Source organism: Nicotiana tabacum, chromosome 2, assembly GCF_000715075.1.
Source record: "Nicotiana tabacum cultivar K326 chromosome 2, ASM71507v2, whole genome shotgun sequence".
Lineage (NCBI taxonomy): Eukaryota > Viridiplantae > Streptophyta > Magnoliopsida > Solanales > Solanaceae > Nicotiana > Nicotiana tabacum.
In genome coordinates this window covers 122320832-122341942 of record NC_134081.1, presented here as the reverse complement: position 1 = coordinate 122341942, position 21111 = coordinate 122320832, and the positions used below count along the sequence as shown (strand labels likewise).

The 21111-nt window shown below is 44.9% G+C and overlaps 1 non-coding gene and 3 pseudogenes across 1 annotated transcript; 3 read left to right on the top strand and 1 right to left on the bottom strand.

The window, feature by feature from the left end:
- The window catches only part of LOC142167935 (uncharacterized), a 113183-nt pseudogene that overhangs the window by 63784 nt on the left and 28288 nt on the right, over nucleotides 1-21111 (top strand).
- TRNAG-ACC (transfer RNA glycine (anticodon ACC)) lies at nucleotides 16531-16602 on the top strand. Its single transcript has one exon. It is a non-coding gene; the product is annotated as a tRNA-Gly (tRNA).
- LOC142173821 (uncharacterized) lies at nucleotides 18108-19152 on the bottom strand (annotated as a pseudogene).
- Nucleotides 19420-20405, top strand: LOC142168744 (uncharacterized; annotated as a pseudogene).

Below are 21111 nucleotides of genomic sequence, written 5' to 3'. Positions count from 1 at the left end.
GGGGTTCGACTCAATACTCTTGTGTGTATCCTTTGGCCACCAATCTAGCCTTCAACCCCTCAACAGCTCCATCAGCTTTTTGTTGACTTTATAGACCCACTTGTAGCCCACTATTGATTTCCCTAGAGGAAGAGAGACTCAATCCCAAGTAGCAAACCATTCTAGTGCTACGATCTCTTTCTGCATAGAGCTGCCAGCAGGGTTGAGATATGGCCTCTGCAAAGGTATCAGGTTAAAAAAGATGGATGAAATTGCAAAAAAGACTCGTGGGAAGTAGACAGAGACTTAGTTGATACAAACCTATGAATAGGAAAACGAAGACGGGTGGATCTACGTACCCCAAGAATAGAAGCTAGAGAACCTAAGTCTGAAGAAGAGTCTTGGTTCGATGTATAGGGAGAGAGGGAGACCACTTAATCAGTTGGCTCAGCTCTGAAAACTGAGTGACGAGAATCTGTCTTCACAAACCTGCAAAACTTCCCCTTAAGCTGATCAAGCTGCTGATCACTCTGGTCACCCGGATCTTGCTAACTCTATTAAATCGGAGAATTATGATGTTGTCTCACATAAACTCCTCAATAGTTCCACCCTTCCCCTCTAAGGGGAGACAAGGGAACATAATGGCCCACCATCACAGGGAATCTCAAAGCCCCGAGCTCCGTAGTAAGGCACATATTCGAAAAAGGTGACATGTCGAGAAAGGTGGAATCGTCGTGTAGAAGGATCATTAACACTTGTAGCCCTTTTGAGAGAGGGGTACCCCAACCTCACTCAAGAAAACACATAGAGTGAGATGTAGGGCTCAGTTTGTCTTGTGCAGGAGATGGAATTTTAACAAAGCACGTGCATCCGAATACTCTGAGGTGTGAATAGTCATCTCTTTGAAAGAGAGTAAAACGCCCAAAGATAAGGTGTAGAGGAGATCGCTCACCAATAATAGGAGCCATCGTCTTCTTACTCAGATAAGCGGCCATCATTAAATTTGCTTTACTAGGGATCCTATAATAGGGAACTTTCATTCCCAGTAGAAGTCCTCGAGCAACTTGCCTAATACTAATAAATAAGGGGAAGGCCCAACATTTTATATTAGTATAAGGAAGGCGCTAGCTAGCGCCCAACCTATACAAGGGCTTTCCACCTCCATTTGGTCGTGCTGCTATGATGTAACGTGCAGTCGTCCCAAGGCAGCAGGATGTATGGTATAGGGCCCCCTATTTTATCTCCCTTAAAGTCCTTTATGGATTTCAAGTAGGGAATAGAGCAGTGGCTTATTCGGCACTATATCACAATTCATTCTTGGGCATAGCTGTTCACGAAAGGTGGCATGGGACATCTGTCAGTGGCGGGAGTCTTACATCCGAGCGAGAGGTCAGACCAATCCCATTCATCCTGGTCTGATCCAAACAGATCTTGTTGAATGAATTGATCCATTGTTGTATGCCCTACTTCTTAGTAAATTTCTTCTTACTCGAACCCGCCGTACTTCTTTTGACTACTCCTGAGATATAGTGGAAACATTTTGTTATGGTGGAGAGTGGGGAGTGAAAAGACCAATGCAGCAGAGAACGACTGCATGAATCGGAATCCAATTATTAAGACATACGACCGAGAAAGAAAGGCTCCATGTTCGAACATTGGTTGATCTTAGCTTAGCGTGCTAGCCGCTGCTTCATTTCGTATAGTGATAACGCTTTCTCTTTCTTAGCGCTCCGCCCCCCTTGTATAGTAAGGGCTACTTTGGTTGCGCGGCTTTCTCTTATAGGGTGACTTGACTCAGCTTGACCTACTTGACTCAGCGGTTAGAGTATCGCTTTCATACGGCGAGAGTCATTGGTTCAAATCCAATAGTAGGTAAAACCGACCGAAACCCCTGCTTTTGCCAGCATGACAGCAAGCACGGACTGGCAGCAAGGAGTCAATTGAATGATCAAAGCATCGGTTGCTTCCACCTGTGGCCTTCTTCGACCGCCTTGACACCTTAATATCAAGGAACCCCCCTCCCCCCATTCCACAAGTAGGTGGAGACCTGGAGGGTCGGAAACCCCAACGGGAAACCTTTCACCGCGCCACACGATTCTTTCGCGAAGCGGTCTTTCCACTCCTACCCCCGCAAGCAAAGAGGTTTCAATATACCAGGCGACCAAGTGAAAAAAAAAAGCTCCGAGCAAATCTTCTAGAGAGCGTACCCTTAGTTTCGACTCTTTCTCTATTCTAAAAATAGAAAAAAGAAAAAGAAGCCAATTTTTTTCTATGGACCCCTTCCACCAGATTACTTTACTGACTGTAATTCATTCAAAAAGAGTAAAGGAACTAGTTTAACAAAAGGGCTCTCAAAAGTGATCTGATACCTTCTTCACTTGGTCTGGGAGGTAGGTTATGTAGGCGACAACTGTTCATAGGTTGCTCGATCAGGCCAAATAACTAATTTTGAGTATGCCTGAGATTGCCATAATACCTTCTCCCTCTCGTCCTATTGTGGTAAGTTAACCGTAAAGTCTTGGAAGTTAGGGTTTTGCAATCATTCCAATCCCTCTAGTCTTGGCAGTTTCATTAAGCCATTCTGCTATCATTCTCGTTGTTAGTGAAGTGACTGCCTGATGTTCGATCGTGTAACTGGCACCGCAGCCAATGAATGTCCTCAACTCGGAGAAAGGGAATAAGAATGATTATCAGCATGTAAAAAAAACCTTGGGTCATTGGAGACCATTACTTTACGATCCGTCGTTGGACTCAGGGGTTTATCTCATCTGAAGCTACCATTTACTCGGTGGCACTTGAATTGGAAGTTGGTAACTAAGTGAGAAAATGGCTCTAATGAAACTAACTGTATTTCAGCTCGCGCATACAAAGAATCATTCTATCCTTTCGTCCCTCGCTGCCTTAAGGCACGCCTTTACTCCCAAGACCGGATTCATTCACAACAGCTTCTCCTTCCCTTGCTTCCCCGTTCTTCTCGAATATCATATATTTTTACTATACTGTAAAAGCCTTAAGTAGGGCTCCTATAGCTCTTACCATCAAATAGACTCTCTCCGCTGTACTGAATAGTCTTTCTATCTCCCCTTTCCCTGGGGTTTTTGAAGGAGTTGCTATTGTTGTTTCTTTCCAGCCCGTTCCATTTACCGGGGGCCCAGTTGCTGTCCTAAGGGGGCATCATCAATTCTTGATGCTTGAAAGCAGCTGTTCCAGACAGTTTTCTTTGAAAGCTGGGTTAGAGGGCGAAAGCCTGGTTTCCAAGTTAGTCTTCAAGCTAGAAAGTCTGCATTTCCTCTTAGTGTGAGAAAGCCAGGTCGAGATCTAGTTCTATTTATCAATCAAAGAGTTAGAAAGCTAGCTTTAAGCAGGCGAGTCTAAGTTTGACTTTGTCGCTGGGATTCCAGGGACCGGCTTCGCGAGACCATTTCGGCCTATTCATGGCTAAGCTCTATTGGGCGGACAATTACCTTTCTTTAACTAGGTGAAAGACCAAATCAGACATTTCATTTCTTATTATAAGAAATTTGAGAGAGCGAATGAGATTGATCGAAAACATAGTCTGAATTGGATGTGTGAAGCATGCCGCCAGCTTTTCATCCTGAGCCTGGATCAAACTCTTCATGCAAGGAATAGAATACGCTCTTTTCTTTGAAGGACGTTAATCAATAGTTCAGCGAGCCTCGCTTCTTTTCTTTGGGTTTTTTTCTTATTTTATTAGACTGTATGAGTATTCTTAAACGAGTGGAACGATCTAAAGAATAGCCTGCGGGAGATAGCTATGAATTTCTCTTAATTGACTTTTCCTTTCAAGCTTCAGTGTGAAAGTGAACGTAGAATGTAAGAGAAATTAAAATGTTATAACTCCAGTACATCAGGAACCATCAGAAAAAGAAAGACTATCCTAGAATAAATTGTATAACTTGGATAAAGTATTCCCCTTGGGTCCCGTTCTCAATGAGACTCGTATATAGGGAATTAAGATAGGGAATACTTTCCTCTGTAAAAAGGATCTGCTGAGCAATAGGTTCTATGGGAGGCAGCTCAAAGTCCAAACCTGGAGTAGTTTCTTTATAAACCCGTACAAGCATTTCTACTTTGGATACGATTCTTTCTTTTAGCATATCTATAGTCAATTGATTGAGCTTATTCCCCATATTAATGGAATTTATATTTCTGGCCTGTCCAGCCCTAAAAGCCACAAGAAGGGCGATAGACAGGGTCAAACCCTAGAGATGTGATGTATTCTGAAATTAGCAAGTCCATTGCTTTGATTCATTTTCTTTTCTTTTTCCGCTCCCCCGGAAAAGACTTGTCGGAAATCGCCGGTGGTTGGTCCGGAAAGACATGGGACTTTTTGGGCGTAAAAGTGCTTCTCTTACGATATTTCGAGTTGGATGAAAAGAGTAAAGTTACAATATCATATATGTTGTTCGAAACTATCTTACTTTGAAAGGGGGAGTCGGTGCCAACAATCGAAAAGCTATTGGGTAAGTCGTGTGGCGCATCAAATCTTTCAAGAGAAAGAAAGTGCCCTTTAGAAAGGAAGAAGAAGCGTAGAAATCAAACTCCTCGGGTGCGTCTGCGCTCAGTTTCTGTCTGACGGCCCATTACCTAAATCTCAATCTAGCTTCAAAGGGTAGCTTTCTTTCTGGTCTGACGGCCTCTTCTTCGTCTAATCATTATACTTGCAGCAAGAAAGGGGCTTTGGAAAGATAGTTCGTCAGGTCTGTCTATTTGTATACATTGGCAAGAGAAGCCTAGGTACCCATTTGTCGGAGTGAGGTTTGAAGATGCTCGAGCGAAGCAAGAGGAAGGAACAAAGTAACTCGACCGTAAGGGAGAGCATCTTCCTCCCTCGAATATTTATCTTTGTTTTTTGCTTGATTATACGGCTGTTGATTGAGTCTTTCTGTTGCAGGAGCGATATAAAGGGGTTTCCGTCTAAGTCTTCGAGTCCTCGATTCGGTCCTCTCTTGGAAGTGGGAAGTGAGGGGGCAGTGCTAACTGTCCATCTAGTCCATTCCGTCCTGCGTTGGAAAAACCTCTACTCTACCCCTATGTTCGTATGCCCCTATGTCCGTGCAAGCAGTGGCCCCTTGGCTCTAAGCCTGATAATGGTCTTAGTGTAAGGAAGCAAGCAACCTAAATATGGCACATATCGCAGGGCCCCACTCGGATGACTAGTTTTGAGGCAAGCGTCTTCTAGGCTTTCACCCTCTGTCAGTCCATTGCATCAAGAGTATTGAGATTGATTGGGCCCTAGGACCCTTTTAGGAAAGTGACTGAAGAAAAGTAAGGATTGCTCTAATAAGAAGGATCTTGTTATTCTAGGAGGTGGCGTACCTGAAAGACTGACTGTTGACTTTGATCATTCGTTAGTACTAAGACTTGAATCTGTATCTCAAATAGGGCGATATTAGGCCTTCTGTGCGATATCGATCTTCTGTATATGGTAAGCGGACTGCCTTTCCCCCTTACTAAATCAAATAGGGAAATGAAAAGGGGTCGACCTTAAGTTCTAGCTTAGATAGCTTAGACTGAAGAGTTGTAGCTTTGCTTTCTGAAAGTCATTTTCTCGTTATTAGAGAGAAGCAGAAGCCTTAGAAGGGAGCACTCGTGGCACACTTATCAAAAGGACACTAAACTAAACTCGTACATCTCCTTAGTAGTCTCTACCGTGATACGTCTTCGCCGTGTGCGATTACTTCTCTTGTTTTTCAAGGAAAGGCCTCTATGAGTGTATAAGGCAGGATTCTAGTGGTTCGGTTCGTGTGGATGCTAACATAGATAAAGGTCGAGCTAAGTAGAGAGTCCAGTTGCTTCCAATAGCTTCCGTCAAGATAGTAAAATAAAAAGAATCCATTTCTGATTTCGTTTTTTAGTTTGGCTTGCTTTAGCGTTCAATGTGAAAAATTCAGTCAGATGTTTGACTGGTCCTTTCGAACCCGCTACGCCCCTGGGATATCCGTAAAATAATCTTTAAATCCTATTAGTAAACTATTAGCGTACCAAAGCTCAAGCAAGCCAGTTACACGGCCACTTCTTCCTCTATTCGATTTTTCTTCTTCCCAGGCCCGGGTAGCTTTGGCTCTTGTTGAAGCATTGCCGGAAGCTTCACTCTGTGTAAAGTAAGGACTTAGCTTTTATGGGGAAATCCCTGAATGGGGACCTTAGGAGCTTTGTTCAGCACTGACCTTTTCTAGACCGGTCAAATTAGATCCCTGTGTAGAAGTTAAGTTTCAAAGCGCTAATAATCTCCAAATATGTTGTTTCGTATTTGATTCGGGCAACTCCCGTCCCATCTTTTCACGAATAAACTGATTCTCTGCTTGCTTTTGGGGATACTAGATGAAGCCCCTGCTTGGCCCTTTACTGGCAGTCCTTTGTAATGCCCGAACCCGGGCTACTACCGATTCTAAATTCTACGGGTAACCTTTCCCATGACTACTTCTTGTCGTAAGACAGTTCGCTTACCCGATTGGCTGGGGCTTAGACAAGAATTAAAAATAATCACTAAAGGCCTGGTGAAGCTCCACCTTTCTCTCCAATTCCATCCGCTGTCTCTCTTCTCGCTACCATGTTGATAAAGAAAATTCGTATTTGAGAGAATCGTAAACAGAGGATTTTGTACAGCGCGGTGGCACCATCTATCCATGAGGAAGAGGTGTACATCCTTTAACAGTAGACTAGTTCCATAGTATGGTCAGTCACTCATGAATTCCTTCTCGAATCACTACTGGAATATAGCAACTAGAAAGAAAAGCTTTCAGCAAGTGGAAATGCGTCAAGGGCATTTCTTTCTCAATGGCAGTAGGAAAGCCTACTTGAGTAGTGCGTTGGATCTACACTTGGACAGCTTCATAGAGACTTCACATACGTAGATTGCCATGTTTATATCCGAACGAAAAGACCTTACTGATGTTTTTGTTTCCAGATTGAAATCTTTAACTATAAGAAGGGAATCGATTAAAGCCAGATTACCGCCTATGGTACACTAAGAATTTAATACTCAATGAGAAAAGGTGTTAACTAAATAGAAAAATCCCGATTTCGATCATCTTTGACGCCTTCTCCGTGCCGAGATTCAGTCACACCATATCTGGTTCTTGGTAATGCCATCTGTCCTTTTGCACCTCATCCGCCGTCTCCAATAAAATAAAAACTTGTCTAAAGACTAGATGCTGTAGGGTACGTCTTAAAAGTGCTCCTTCACTACGTCGTGCCTTACGTCAAGAGGTGGTCGCAGCTTCGCTCCTGCGATCGAACCGAATCTGTGTAATCAAGTTTCATGCTCGAGCTCTAGGAGAATGGTGATCCCGTGGAAAAGGAAAATCGACAAGGAAGATATGAAGTCAACAGCAAAATTACTCTTCATTCGTTGTATGGACCTCAACTGGCTCTACCTGAGAACATAACGAAAGAAATTTATATATATATATAAGATGATCTGTGATTTCATGACACTCTGAAGAATCATGACAGATTTGTTCGGGAGGAAAAAAAGAAGGATTCGAGGTTGGTTGAGATGCTCCTTCTGTGGCTGATAATGGGGAGCGGCAGCTGGACAGATCGATTTGGATATGGAGGTCTTATCCGGTCGATGGACGTCTCATTTGATCCTGGTTTTGTCAATGATGGAGATTCAGAGATAGGGACAGGTACTAGAGGGGAAAACTAGTGGAGTTATTGCTTTCAAGGTTCTTACGCATTGGAACAAATGAAGTGAAGTTTTTCAAAAGACCTTAGCTAAAGATGGAGAGTTCGGGTCCGCTTCCCCTTACTAATGGAAATGATGAACGGATAGACTCCGTAGCCCTGGGATCAATAAGGGGGAACAAAGAGATTGAGTAGTTGGTGGGACCGATGAAATAGGAAAGATGGCTGACACCGAAACGAGGGAACTATTTGGTGCCCTTTCGCCTTCTATAGCAATTCCTTGCATTTGACCTGAAGAAATATGGGATTGATTGACTGAATGAGATGGTATCCACTTCACCAGTTGGTGTTCTTTGGCGAAGGGAAACTACGAATCGGATCAGAAGTAGCTCATTAGCTACTAGGTTCAGAGGGATAAAGAGAAGGTGGGGATTGCCTTTTCTTTTTTCAGAAGATGGGGATCATTGGATTGATTGGCTCTTTTATCCCCGAGGTTTTATGGCAAGCTCGAGCCTAGCTCCCAGGCATTGGATATGGAAATGCAGGAGAGGTGGTCGAATTAGATTGGTGGTTCGTGATTGGGCCCGGGATCGGGGGTGAGAGCGTTAGAGCCAGCCTCTTTGTTTCGATCGGAAAGAAGACTTGGAGACATTGAAAGATATGGCTTAGATCAACAGCTGATCTGCGACAGCAGAGATAAAAGTTTAAATGAAATTCTAAAAGTTCAGGTGATTTGCAAACATTCCACCTCAAGTCAATCAATAGTAAGCTGAGACGGCACGGGTCTTTCTTTTAGGTCTTTCCTTACCAGCAAATAAGGGAATTCAAGATCGGGGACATCTGCTAGAGCTCGCAATTTACATTTCTCACTAAGTTTTTAGGAGATTCCCGAGAGTTCGACTGACTAAGAGGCTTTCACCAAGGTCTATTTTTTACTTTTGGTGGTAACAACAGAGTGATCCTCTAAGGTTTATGTCCTAGCAACTAGGAAAAGGAGTAAGCAAGAAATCTCGGTATATCTATCGAAAGAATCACTTCAAGCATTGCCTTAAAAGCTTCAATCTCTTCCTCTGAAACAAAACTAGAGTTCGAGTACCTGCTGCTTCAACCTCAACCCCTGGTGCAAGTGACGATTCCCCTTTCTCACGATGCTGCGCGCCTTGTTTTTAAGGCGATTCCCTTCACAGGCACCCGGCTTGAATGTGTTAAGCACGGGGTAGAATGCGTTAAGCATAAAATACCCGATTCGACGTTTCCAGAAAGAAGGGCTCCCAGAGGGTATGTTCCAATGGGGTTCCAAGAGGTTTTTACTCCCTTTCACAGTTCTGATTAAAGGGCTTGGGACCGTGGTAATGTAGTCTTCGATAAGAGCTGTATTCTCTTGCCCCAGGGGAACCCCTAAGGTAAGAAACAAGAACTCATTCTAATCGTGAGATTCTTCTAGCTGAGATCTCAGTCTATCTCTTTCTCTACTGAAGATCTAGCCTTCTTTTGTTCACCGACCCCGAACTAGCTTTCTCTGATGCTAAAGCTTCCTTTCAAAAAAGTGCACAGTCGCCTCCTTTGCGGGGGAAAGATCCTTGTTCCTCCTTTCACTTCTTTTCTCCAACTCTGACTGCATACCTTCTGTAAACCCCCTAATTTCCTTCTTGAATTCCTTTACCTGGTTCTTTAAACTTGGAATTTACTCTCTTGCTCTAGGGCGGCTATCTTCTAGTTCCTCTCTTGCTCTAGGGCTGCTATTTTCTGGCTCCTGCTAGAGTCATACTACTCTCTCTTTATGAACTATATGAGGCAAGGGGGGCGGAAAGGAGGGCAAGGCGGGGACAGGACTTGAACCTGCAATCTTCAGGGATGCCGAGGAGCAGCCGAAAACGGCTTTCCCTATTGTATTTTAGATGGAGTCATCTACAGGGCTAAAAATCTTACCTTTACTTAGAGAGGGGTAGCGGTACCATGCTCTTCCGTGCTCGTAGGTTAACTCACCTATGCATCCCGACTAAGGTCTCACAAACGTGCACTTCCTTTATGCATCCAACCGCTTCACTAATGTGAATAGGTTATACAGAAGGGTAGGTTGGTTATATACTTCTATGCGCCTTCCTTCTTCGAACCTTTTGGTATGTATTGCCCCCTAACTATAGATCAGATCCACCAGACAAGAAACTCAATTCCGCACTGCTGCTGAGTCGTCGGACTTATCCACCAAGGGATTCGTGGAATTTCTATGGATTGCTTTGGGGGAAATCTACCAAAGCTAGGCAGATAGATAGACTCCTTTCCCGCTGCTAAGGGAGAGCAAGAAAGAAAATCAAATGATTGTTTTTTAACCAGCGCCCTCTTTTGGGTATGCAGGTACTAAGAGTCCTCTCACTACCAACCAGCAGACATCATCTGGCTGGGTCTTGCTGGTATCAACAACGAGGAAGAAACAACCAAATGGAAACAGCAACTAACTATGGCTCTTGGCCCAGACAACATCCTAGGCGTAGGGGAGATCGGAGCAACAGGGAACGTCTAGATGACATTTTTCTTCCTAGGCTGCAGTAAGTAGATCGAGAGGTCATTCCGCCCCTTGTCCCCGAATATGGGGAATATGTTCTCATAAAATCTTGCTCCAATCTGACCTAGCTAGCGAGCGATCCCAGTTCGCGATAGAGAACAAGACAGCAAGCGAGCGTACTTTTGTTCGCTTCTTCTCCACCAAGCACGGAAGTTTAAGGATAACTGTAGGTCGGTGGCTACCTAAGGAAACTCCGATTCGATCCGCCCCCCCCCCGGCTGGGAGGCATCTACCTCATCCCGATCACAAGGAGAGGTTCACTATGATGGGGGTACTTTTTTTCCCTTAAGGAAAAAATGAAATGCATAGGGGACCATCCTTTTGTTGCGGCATGCTCCTCAGATTTACGGATTCGCAGGGGGCCTCAGGCCCTACTTAGTTTCGCAAGCCTTTGTCATTGTCAGTCAACTAAGTAGGGCCTTTTCCTTTTTGTTTGAATAACCCATTCTCATTATCTTTAATAAGTAAAGTAGGCAAACCTATAGGTCCTTAGTAGCGTTGACAAAGAAGAAGGAGCCGGTTAAAAGAAAGCGAATCTTTCCATTTTTCTTATAATTATATAATAATATAAAATAGAAAGAAATTTCTTATTATTATATATAGGCCAGCTTGACAAGCAACCCTTCCTCTTGATCTGAGGTGCGAAGAGAAAGATTTCTTTTTTATGACTTCCACTTATCGATCCCGGCCCAGAAAAGTGACCGATCAGGGCAGGGCCCTATTGATAAATGAAAGAAAGGGTTTATGAGCCCTAGCCCTGTAAGCCCACACCTGTGTAGAGTAGATCGTTCAACACCTGCGGCACAAACCCATTTTGAACCTATTGGTCCTAGTATCATAGGCGACCGAACGGCCGCCCCCTAATTACTAGACCAACCTGCTATAATAATTCCATAAACACCTAGCGAAGATATGGCAAACAAATAAAGTAGCCCTATGTTCGGATCTGACAATACCATACCATAATCAAAAGGTACAACGGCCCGAGCGACCAGACTTAACATAAATGTAGCCACTGGAGCCATTCTAAAAAGGGAGAAATTAGCACTACTTGGTGAAATAGGTTCTTTTAGAATCAATTTCAAACCATCTGCTAGAGGTTGTAACAATCCAAACGATCCCACTACACTAGGAAAAATGCTTTTGCTTCGCGGGTCTATCACCCCAATTGGTTTAGTTAGGAAATTTTTTATATGAGTATGCCCCTATCCCGTAAGCCTTCCATCGTTGCAAGCCCCTTCCATTCGGCCCAAGCTTTCTTTCGATTACGTCTGCTTCCGATTCTGTTATTCCGTTAGCCTTAGTTAGTCATTTAGTCAAAGCCGTACGTATGCCCCTTTCGAATCGTTCTATCATTCGAAGTAGGAGCTGGGGTTGCGGGCAGAGAACTATTGGTATAGCGAGTTCATGTGCTTGTAGTTGGGTTACTACCATCCCCCTAACCATTAGTATCACACTCTGTGAAGTGTCTCTCTGGTATTGGGATAACTTCAAGCCCCTTAGCTCGCTTGTATCGGGGGGAGCTTACTTCACTTGTTTTCTTTAAGTAACTTGCCAGGAGGGAAAGCAGCAGATAAAGAGCACCATCACCTTACTTAACAAAGGGCTTATGCGAAAGAGAGCACCGCTTCCCCGAGAAGATAATCCGCTTTCCTAAAATCCCTACTTTATTGCTCTAGCTCTTGACTCATATGGCACTGAAATTGGATAGGTTCACGCTTAGGCCTGGTTATGGAAACTCTTTAAGCATAGGCAATTTTTCCTTTTCCATAGGAAACTCCAACTTAAACAGGAACTGGCCTGGAACTATATGTTAGGGCACTCTCATCCACTGGCTGCAAGGAAACAACTGGATTGGCTTTTCTAACTCTCTTTAAAAGAGACTGCTTTCAAATTCACTTGCCCTAGAACCTGCTTTTTATTGATATTGATCTAGAATCAGCTATTCCTAGTTCTTTTTATTATTCCTAGCCAGAGAAATTAAACTAATCTCGAGATCCAGAAACCTATCTATACGCCTAGCCTTAAGCAAAAGAAATCTCGTTAGCCCTACCATAGAAACTATTACCTCGACTTGGATTGAAAGGAAGAACTTAGGACTTTGGGACTTACCCTAGGACGTAAACCCCTAGCATTCCAATTGAAACTCAAGGAGATGGAACTAAACATGCTTAGGCCCTTTTCCTCTTTCAAGGGGACTAGAGGGAATGCAACTAGTGAGACAGCAACTCAAACAAAATCCCGAGAGAAAATAAAAGATTAGTGAGGTAAGGTCTATAGACTGTAAGGCAGAAGGCTTGAAAGGAATAGCACTCCTACTTACTTTTGGGAGAAATCCTAGACACCTTAGACACCGGATCCTCGGTAGGACTCTTATTTGATAGGCATTAGGGGATTTGAGGTTTTGGGGTTTCACTCGCAGAGCCAGCCCTGCTGCTTCCATAAGTCTCCTATCCTAAGTTTCTTTCTTTGCATGAATCAATTTCTTCGACAGGACCATCCCGACCGAAGGCTAATCATAGATCTACTATGGTCTTTCTTTTTATTCTTTTATCTTATTTCCGGTTAAAAGCCTTTTCTGGAAGCATTATGTTGAGTCACTCCAAGAGGGAAAGATCATTTTTTTTACCGGAAAAGATCGTTTTATCAGGTAATGGATACACTATAAGCATTCCTTTGCTTATGTATTATGTATAAGCCTTCCAACAAACAGAAAGACTTGTATGCATCAGGTTCATAGGGGTAAATACATTCAAAAGGGAAAAATTTTAGCGGCTCATATTTCAAATAAAGATCGCCGCGTGGAAAACTCCTTTTTTGGGGGGGTTGTCCCCACTGGTTTGCGAAAGCAATGGGAGACTTGCTCCATAGAACCCCCCCCCAGAGACTTTCGTCCCCAGTATTCTCTATGGGCAAAGGCGCTCAGGTGCGCTTAAAGTCTTATTGCCTATATCTTATCTTAAGACGAGGTCGCCACCCCGCCTGCTTTAGTCTCAAATAGGGCGCAAATTGAGGTGAACAGACTGGACCGAACCTCCCTACGTCAAGAGCTTTTGGCTCTTCACAAGAGAGCACCAGGTCGTAACACTGGAAGACTGCGCCGTTATTAGTTATTATAAAAATGATATAATTTCTTTGTATGCTTAGTCACCAGTGGCACAACCTACGGGCTAAGTAGCGCCTTAATGGGAGTATTTTTTTCCTCTGCGATAGTGTAATACCAAGACCAGTAAGAGAGAATAGACTTCATCCATTCGGACAAAACCCATGCCCCCCTAACCAGTCGTACTCTGATCATGCTTCGAAAAACTTCGAGATCACCGAGTTTCTCGGGAATCGAGGGGTCAAGAGCCTAATCAGGTCCCCTCACCATACCTTGTTGATAAAAGGTTAAGTGTTTACCAGTGGTTGCGCTTAACCAGATCCAAAAGGGGAGAGGACACACACCGTTCGGTGAGTGAAAGATGAGGAAATGTCGATTCCAGTGTCTCCTAGGAGGCGCCGTGCGTCGAGTATACACCCGGTACCCAGCTTCCCATAAACGATACGACAATGGAAGATCCTTAGAAATAATTGCCCTCATTATAGGAACAAGGGATATGGAACTAACTAAGGATCTTAACATGTGACAGGAGACAGGAAAAAAGTCCTTAGTCACTCCGCGTATGAAGAACCGCTTAGCAAACTCCAAAGCACCAACTGACGATACTAACAATTTCTCTAACGAAAATGGAACATTCAGTGGCGAAATTAGCTCGCAATAATGCTCAGCCACCCGCTCATCTCCGATGACGATATCGTCGCCGAGGATAGCGTAGCGTGTAAAAGAAACTCCTGGATATACTTGGGCTGCTACGAACCAAATCACCAAATGGTGAGTTAATGCAAAAGCAGGCCAAGCTCCGTAAAAGCCCAACGGGGCTCCTATTACAAAACGAACTCTACCTCGAGGAAGCCGACGATGAGAATTTAGAATCGTCAGAAAAGAGTAGTAAGCATATTTTCACAATAGTCTTGTCCACAAGCAAATCAATGTTCGGCAGCGGAAAATCATCTTTGGGAACATGCTTTATTGAGATTTCAAAAATAGACGCATACGCGAACACGTCCATCCCTCTTGGGCATGGGGACGATGTTCGAAATCCAATCAGAATAATCTACTGCCTTAATGAAATCAGTATAATAGTAACAAGACAGCTGAAGAGAGGATGACGTAGACAAGAATCAACCTCTTCCCGGTGAGGTTTTGATGTATCGCAGAATCCGAAAAGCAGCTTCTAAGTGAGATGATCTCGGCTTGTCCATATAAAAATCGGCTGATCACTCCCTCCTATGTTGTAAGTGTAAGCAATGTCTGGGCGATAATTAGTCAGGTAGAAAAGAGTCCCAACAAGTCTCCTTGCAAGTAGATGGGTCATCCAATAGCTCTCCTGCATCTGAGGCTAATTTTAGATCTTATTCTGGTTTGCATGCAGAAAGACCAGCTTTTGACAATAAATCCAATGAATACTTGCACTGGGTTCCAAAACTCTTTGCGACCTCATCACTTTAATCTCCAGAAGAGACTTTGAGTCTCCTAAATCTTTCATATCAAACTGGGTTCTTAATCTTCTCTTAAGCTCATTTATCAAAGCTAAGTCATTACTAGAGAAAGCAATGTCATCCACATAAAGCAGAAGAAGGACAATACCTGATGTCGACCTCCTTATAAACATTGAATGATCCGATTTACTTATTTGAAAACCGGCTCCTTCCTCTACTCCTATTTCGGCTCTTATACATGCTGCTGTCACCTTTCAAACCAAGCTCTTGGTGCCTGCTTTAGCTTGCCGGAGGCCGTAACATAAATCGCTTTCTTGAGCTTGCATACCAAGTTAGGATTCCTAGGAGAAGAGAAGCCTGGAGTTGGAGGAGGCTGAATAGAAACTTATTCTTGCCCCCTTCCCTTATGTTGTTGAAAGGTATTCTATTCTTCACGTCAAATTGAAATAAGGCCACCTTTTGTTTGTAGCCAAGGCAAGAATGGCACGAATGGTGTTTAGCAACCTGAAGCAAATGTTTTCCCTATCTCTAAAGGGGTTCGACTCAATATTCTTGAAGGAATCCTTTAGCTACTAATCTAGCCTTGGATCTATCTACCGAGCCATCTGCTTTATGCTTGATCTTGTAAATCCACTTGCAGCCAATGGCTTCTTTCCCTGCAGGCAATGAGACTAAGTCTTATTATTTTTTTCCTGGGCATTGATTTCTTCCTGTATAGCATCTCTCCAGCAAGAATGATTGGAGGCTTCAGCAAATAATTCAGGTTCATGAGAAGATTGAACTGAGATGAGGTAAGCTCAATCTTTTGGGGAAAACGATTCATAAGCCTTCAACAGGATAAGAAACTTGAGAGGATCGACGAAGCTGAGAGCGGGATCCAGAATTTGAGGAAGCGACTGGAAGGGAAGCAACTAGGCTAGACTGCTGATCTTCTGGAGTAGCCTGACCCTGGGAAAGAGACTGTAATCGCCGCCGAGAATAAACATGCTGTGCCGGGTGACAGGAATCCTCTGAGGTCAGCTGAACAGGCTGACAATCGGCAGAAAATGCTGAGCAAAGCTGCTGGCCTGAAGAGTGAGGCTAATCCGTAACATCAACTGCAGAAGAATGAGGTTCGAGTTGATGAACAGGAGAAGGCCGCAATACATCTCCATCATCATTCTCCCCCGGGGCTGATTAATTAGGTTAAGGAAAATATGAGGCGACCCTATTAAAGAGAGCATTAAGGATACATCGACTCTCTTGGATTTCACGTCATAGCATATATATACCCGGACTGAGCATATCCAAGAAAGACACAAGTGGTCGCCTTGGGGACAATTTTGCTCTTAACTGCGCAGGAATATGAACAAAACACGTGCATCCAAACACTCGCAAATGCCTATTATAGTACTGCCCCAGTAAGAAGTTCGTGAGGTGCCGCTGCAGCTTGGATTATCGTAGAATAAGAGGAGCCGTCTTAGGAAATGACTTAAAAGACAGATGCCGCCGCTGCGAGGCGAGGGAGCAACTTGTCTGGTCTTGCGGTGCACTCATTCCCGTTACGAGAATGAAATGACGCCCCAGCTTGACTCGAGACCAAGACTCCTTACAACTCATACCAATAGCGGCACTGAGCGGCCAGAGATTGATTGAAAAGGCAGGCCCAGCCGGCCCTCTATCCCCTAACCGCCTATCTACTCGTGTTCGTAGCTCGATCGGAGGTCAAGACTGTGGTCCGGCGGAAAAACAGAAGTCGTCCGTATCAAGTGATACATGAATTGCTCAGTAGTGCTTCGCCACTACCCTAGCTGGCGGAAATAGCTTAATGGTAGAGCATAGCCTTACCAAGGCTGAGGTTGAGGGTTCAAGTCCCTCCTTCCGCTCCTGGCTTCGTCGTTTAGTGGTAACAAGTTCCGTGCATAAGCCACTTTAGAGATAGGGGTGAGCAGCAAGCAGCCCCTTGTATAGGGTGGAAAACCTATCTGACTAATAAGAGGAAAGGGGCAAGACAAAACTGACTCCTAACAAGTTGCTGGCTTTTCATCAGTCGTTGCGCGCTAGCGCGCTAGCCTTTTCCCAACCTAGTAAAGGGGCTGCTAGTTGTAGCGTGCAGTGTACTAGTGAATAGGAAAAGCGAATTGAGATTACTAATGACGGATGGAGGTTGAGGGTAGAACATGTTCGGTGCCTCGCCCTTGTCTTCTTCGCCGTAGACTGAAAATGATGGGAATCCTATCGATAAAGAAGAGGCATAAGCATCGCCTCTCGATCCAATCCATCTTTCCTGGCCTCTCCAACACACTCTTGATACGAAAGCTCCCGCCATAGAGAAGAGATCGAAAGTCTGGGTCCCCTCGATCACCCTCCCTTGAACCTGAACTGGTCGAGAGAGATGAACGCGCACCACATTTTTCGAATCGAAACCCCCAACTAGAGATGGAATTCCAGAACCTAAACAACTCAGTTGAGAGCTCCGTGACTGGTTCAAGGGAAGGTCAACCAATGATTGATAGGCCATTCCCTCCCTATCCGTCTCTTGATCCCTCATTCCACTAATCCGTTGTTACTGATTCATTCAAGGCATAGACTCTCCATTTCTTTGTCTTATTAGCGCAGGTGTTCGTCAACGATGAAAGCTGCTAAACTTCAGACTCGAGTGGAGAAAGAGGGCTAGGCCCCCGGAGGGCTTTCAGGGACTAGGGAAGACGGGTGGATTATAGAGCTAGGGTAGGGGCAAATCGAAGGCCCATCGGGATTGGGCATGGACGAGCCTCGACTGGGCTAGCATTGATGAAAAAAGAAAAACTTCCCCCATCGCATCATTAACCGGTGTAGGATTCAAGATCAGGTCCAGGATTCGAGTCAAATCGACCTTCGCTCTCATCTCAGGGTGAGGCAAGGAATTGTTTCAAATGTTCATTGTTCAATATCTCGGCTGCTCAAGAAGTTTGACTAGTTGCTCCTCCGACCCGGAGTGGATTCTAGGGGAAGGGCAGAGCCTCACCTTGCAGTAGGAAGGTGTTCGTTGTTGGGACGGGTTCAAACTGGACTGAAGGGAGGAGGAAAAAAAGAGTCCTCTCTTCCTGGTCCTATCGAACCAGACACTAAATACCTGGGGATTCATCACTGGCTAGGGCTTTCGAATCAAAGCATGGGCATCTGCTATTAAGAGGGAGCAGTAGATCGTCGATTGAAGAGCCAGGTCAGTAAACTTCTATTGGGACTTCTATTGATTATTAATTCGACTCTAGGGACTCCTAGCAGCAAACTAGTCTAAAAAAAGGGGCCCCCATAGAGAGGCAGGAGATGCAGGAGCCGCCAGCCGGATCGACCAACAAATGATAGGCCAGAGAGATGGGCTCATTCGACTAATCAGTGATCCCTGGGCCTACCTAACACAGATGTCCCTGAAATAGGGGATTGATCCCGCAGAGTCTACCTAAAGGTTCAAGCCAGATTGTAGGAAGTGGGCGATACGTTTTTGTATTTCTATGAGAAGCTCGACGGAACCCACGATTCCCAGTAGTAAGTCGTCGGCATATCGCGCGTAACAAATCCTTATTAAGTAATAGGTTTTTAAGGGGGCCATCTTACGGGCCAGGCCTCTCTCTGACCTGATAACAAGTATCGCCTCCCCGCCCAGCTCTATCAGTGGGCCCTTTCTTTTGCAATACTTAAAAGAGTCTCTCATGGCCCAATTATTATTACAGCGTTCTCTACCATAGAATTCGAACTTCCGGGTAAACCCGGCGGCTTTTATGAAGAAGGCAGCGTAAAGGAGGCTCGAGGGCTTGTTAAGGAAGGCGGCAAAGGCCGACGAAGGGTGGAAAACGAAAGGCGTTTTCTGGTCCCCCCTGAGCCGGGGGGTGCTTGTGGGGGGGGGTGTGCCACGACGAAACAAGGGAATGAAAGGCCGCTTTGCGTTGGATGCTCTTTAACTTCCCCACAATGATGGCTCTGTTGTCTTGGGGAGCGTTGAAGCTTGCTTCTTCGGAAGACTTTTCTTGGTCATCAATACGACCTGTTCTTAATAGAACCGATCTTATTCTCTGAACAATCGGAATTTCGTACTTCTGTCGGATCCTCCCTATCTCCTGATCGAGCTTGTGTAGGTAGATGTTGCCTGGTAGGGCCGATAGTAATACACTGTGTGGGACGGAGTAAGGGCCCTTCTCACCTCCTACGAGTCGTCCGGCGGAAAAGACTTTCTGAATGGGGTAAAAGAACTTGGGATCGTCGATCTCTTCCTTAAAGATTAGGATGAGTCGATGTCGGTCGATGGTGTGAAAACACTTCCTAATGTCGAATTACAAAAACCAGCGAGAGGTTCCCTACTCTTCTTTGATCCGTCTTAGGACGGAGTGGAAGCCTTGACCCGAGCGGAAGTGCGATGTGTCTGGAAACTCGAGATCGTAAATGGATTCGAGTACCATTCTGATAGCCTCTTTCATGATCCTTTCTATAGGTAGAACTACTGTGAGCGGTCTAAACTTCGACCCTTATTTCTTTCTTCATATTGTAAAGGGGAGCAAAGCCCGTTTTTTGCTCCCTCTATTGATAGAAAAAGGGCACTCCTTCCGTCGTTTCAGTGACTCATAGGGCTTCCCTCAGCTCAATCTTTTTGGTTCTTGAGAATGGTCGCCACTTCTCCCAGGACCGGAATGATTATCCCTACCCGATGGGTCTACATCCATCCCTGAATGTCGTCAGGTACTGTTAACTTCCCCGCCATTCTTGTAACTGTCACCTGTAATCCGTGTAGGTGTGTCCGCACCCCCTGAGTGGATGAGAAAGAAAGGATTTCTCGGAGCAACCCCCCAGGTTCCAGACCCAGGAGTCAACTTTCCCGTATGAGCATTCGGTACATGTATCAGTCCGTGGAAGAGTGAAAGGGTCACCACTACTGAGGATCCCCCCTAATCTTAGATAGGTCGTCTTAGGGTTCGTCGCGGTTCATTGCTGTGCTTACACACAAGGCTACCCTTTTTCGAAAGCTCCGCAGGACCACCTACCACTAGTCTTCGGCCGGAGGGGTTTATTGCACAAAAACGCTGGGGCGCAAGCTCCAGAAGAGAGAAGCCCAACGAATGTCAGATGCAAAGCCCCGCACCTCATTAAGATCATATTGGCATACTCTCCCAAAAAAGAAAGAGCAGACCCCATTGAAGACGAGAGTGAGGTACAATAAGGCCATTTCTGTCCACCGCCCTTCTCACGGAGCCGTACGTGGACGTTACCGCTCATACAGCTCCCAGCCAGCAAGCAGTTAGCCTTCCTCTACAAGGAATGGAAGTGTGGATGAATCGACATCAAATATAGGATTGTTGTTGTACACGATCTCCATTTTAGTAGTCCTAGCTATCCACTCCACTATGTGGTAGAGTGTTCGTCCCCACCCCTTCGCAGGGGTACCTTCCCTTTTAATTGAGAGAAGGACTCGGAATTTACTCCCCTCGATTCGAGATCCGAAAGAAGGGTATGGAGTTTCTCCAAGGAATGCTCTCCCGTGGCGGTACGCGGATTCTCGAGGGCCCGAGCTCCCCGTCCCAGCCAATCTCCTTCTGGATCAAGGCCAGACATGACCCTGAAAATATCGACCTTGACCTCGAATAGGTCTTCGGCTTCAATTCGGGCCTGTTGTATGATGTATGACCTCGGCAGAAGGAGGGGTTTTTCTCCTCAAACTCAAAGGTCGAAGTAAGCTGTGGCTTATAAATAGGAAGATGAGGAGATAAGGGGCGAAGGATATTCATGATATTCGGAAAGATTTATGTTCATTCGCTCTGCGGTATACCGAAAAAAAGAAGCGACTACCTTACTTAAGCAATTCTTCTTATTCTTTCTTAGTTAAAGTTCCTATATTGGTTTTTTCTTTCTTTTATGAATGTTATAACTCCTAATTCTTTGGTAGCGGACCTCTTTGATAGTTCGACCGTTATCCCCCATCTAACTCAACTATTCGACTGTATGGCTATTGTGATTGCGAGAGAAAGGAGGGATGGCGCCTTCCCTTACCATTTGGCGGTTGAAAACAAAAGTGCTTCCAGGTACACGGCTGTTAGGCTCATCCAAGGCGTATTTACGGAAGTAGCAGGGAAGTTGACCGTCAAGTTTGAAAAAAGCTGGCCAAGCCTGTGTCACTTTCTTACGTCAGGAGAAAGGGAGATCAAAGAAGTATGGGGCCGATACGCGAAAGATCAAATCATAGAGATAGCGGATCTTAAGAGGCGGAAGAAAAGGAACCTCGGCGACCCAGAGATCGCGGAGTCCGCGCCCGTGCCGAAAGTGAAGAAGCTTTCCTCTCCTTTCAGTCGAGCATGCCCGCCCTTTAGCACTTCCCTTCCCTTACTCTAGGGATTTTCTTCTCTTCTTCTCTAAGGGCAGTGAAAGCC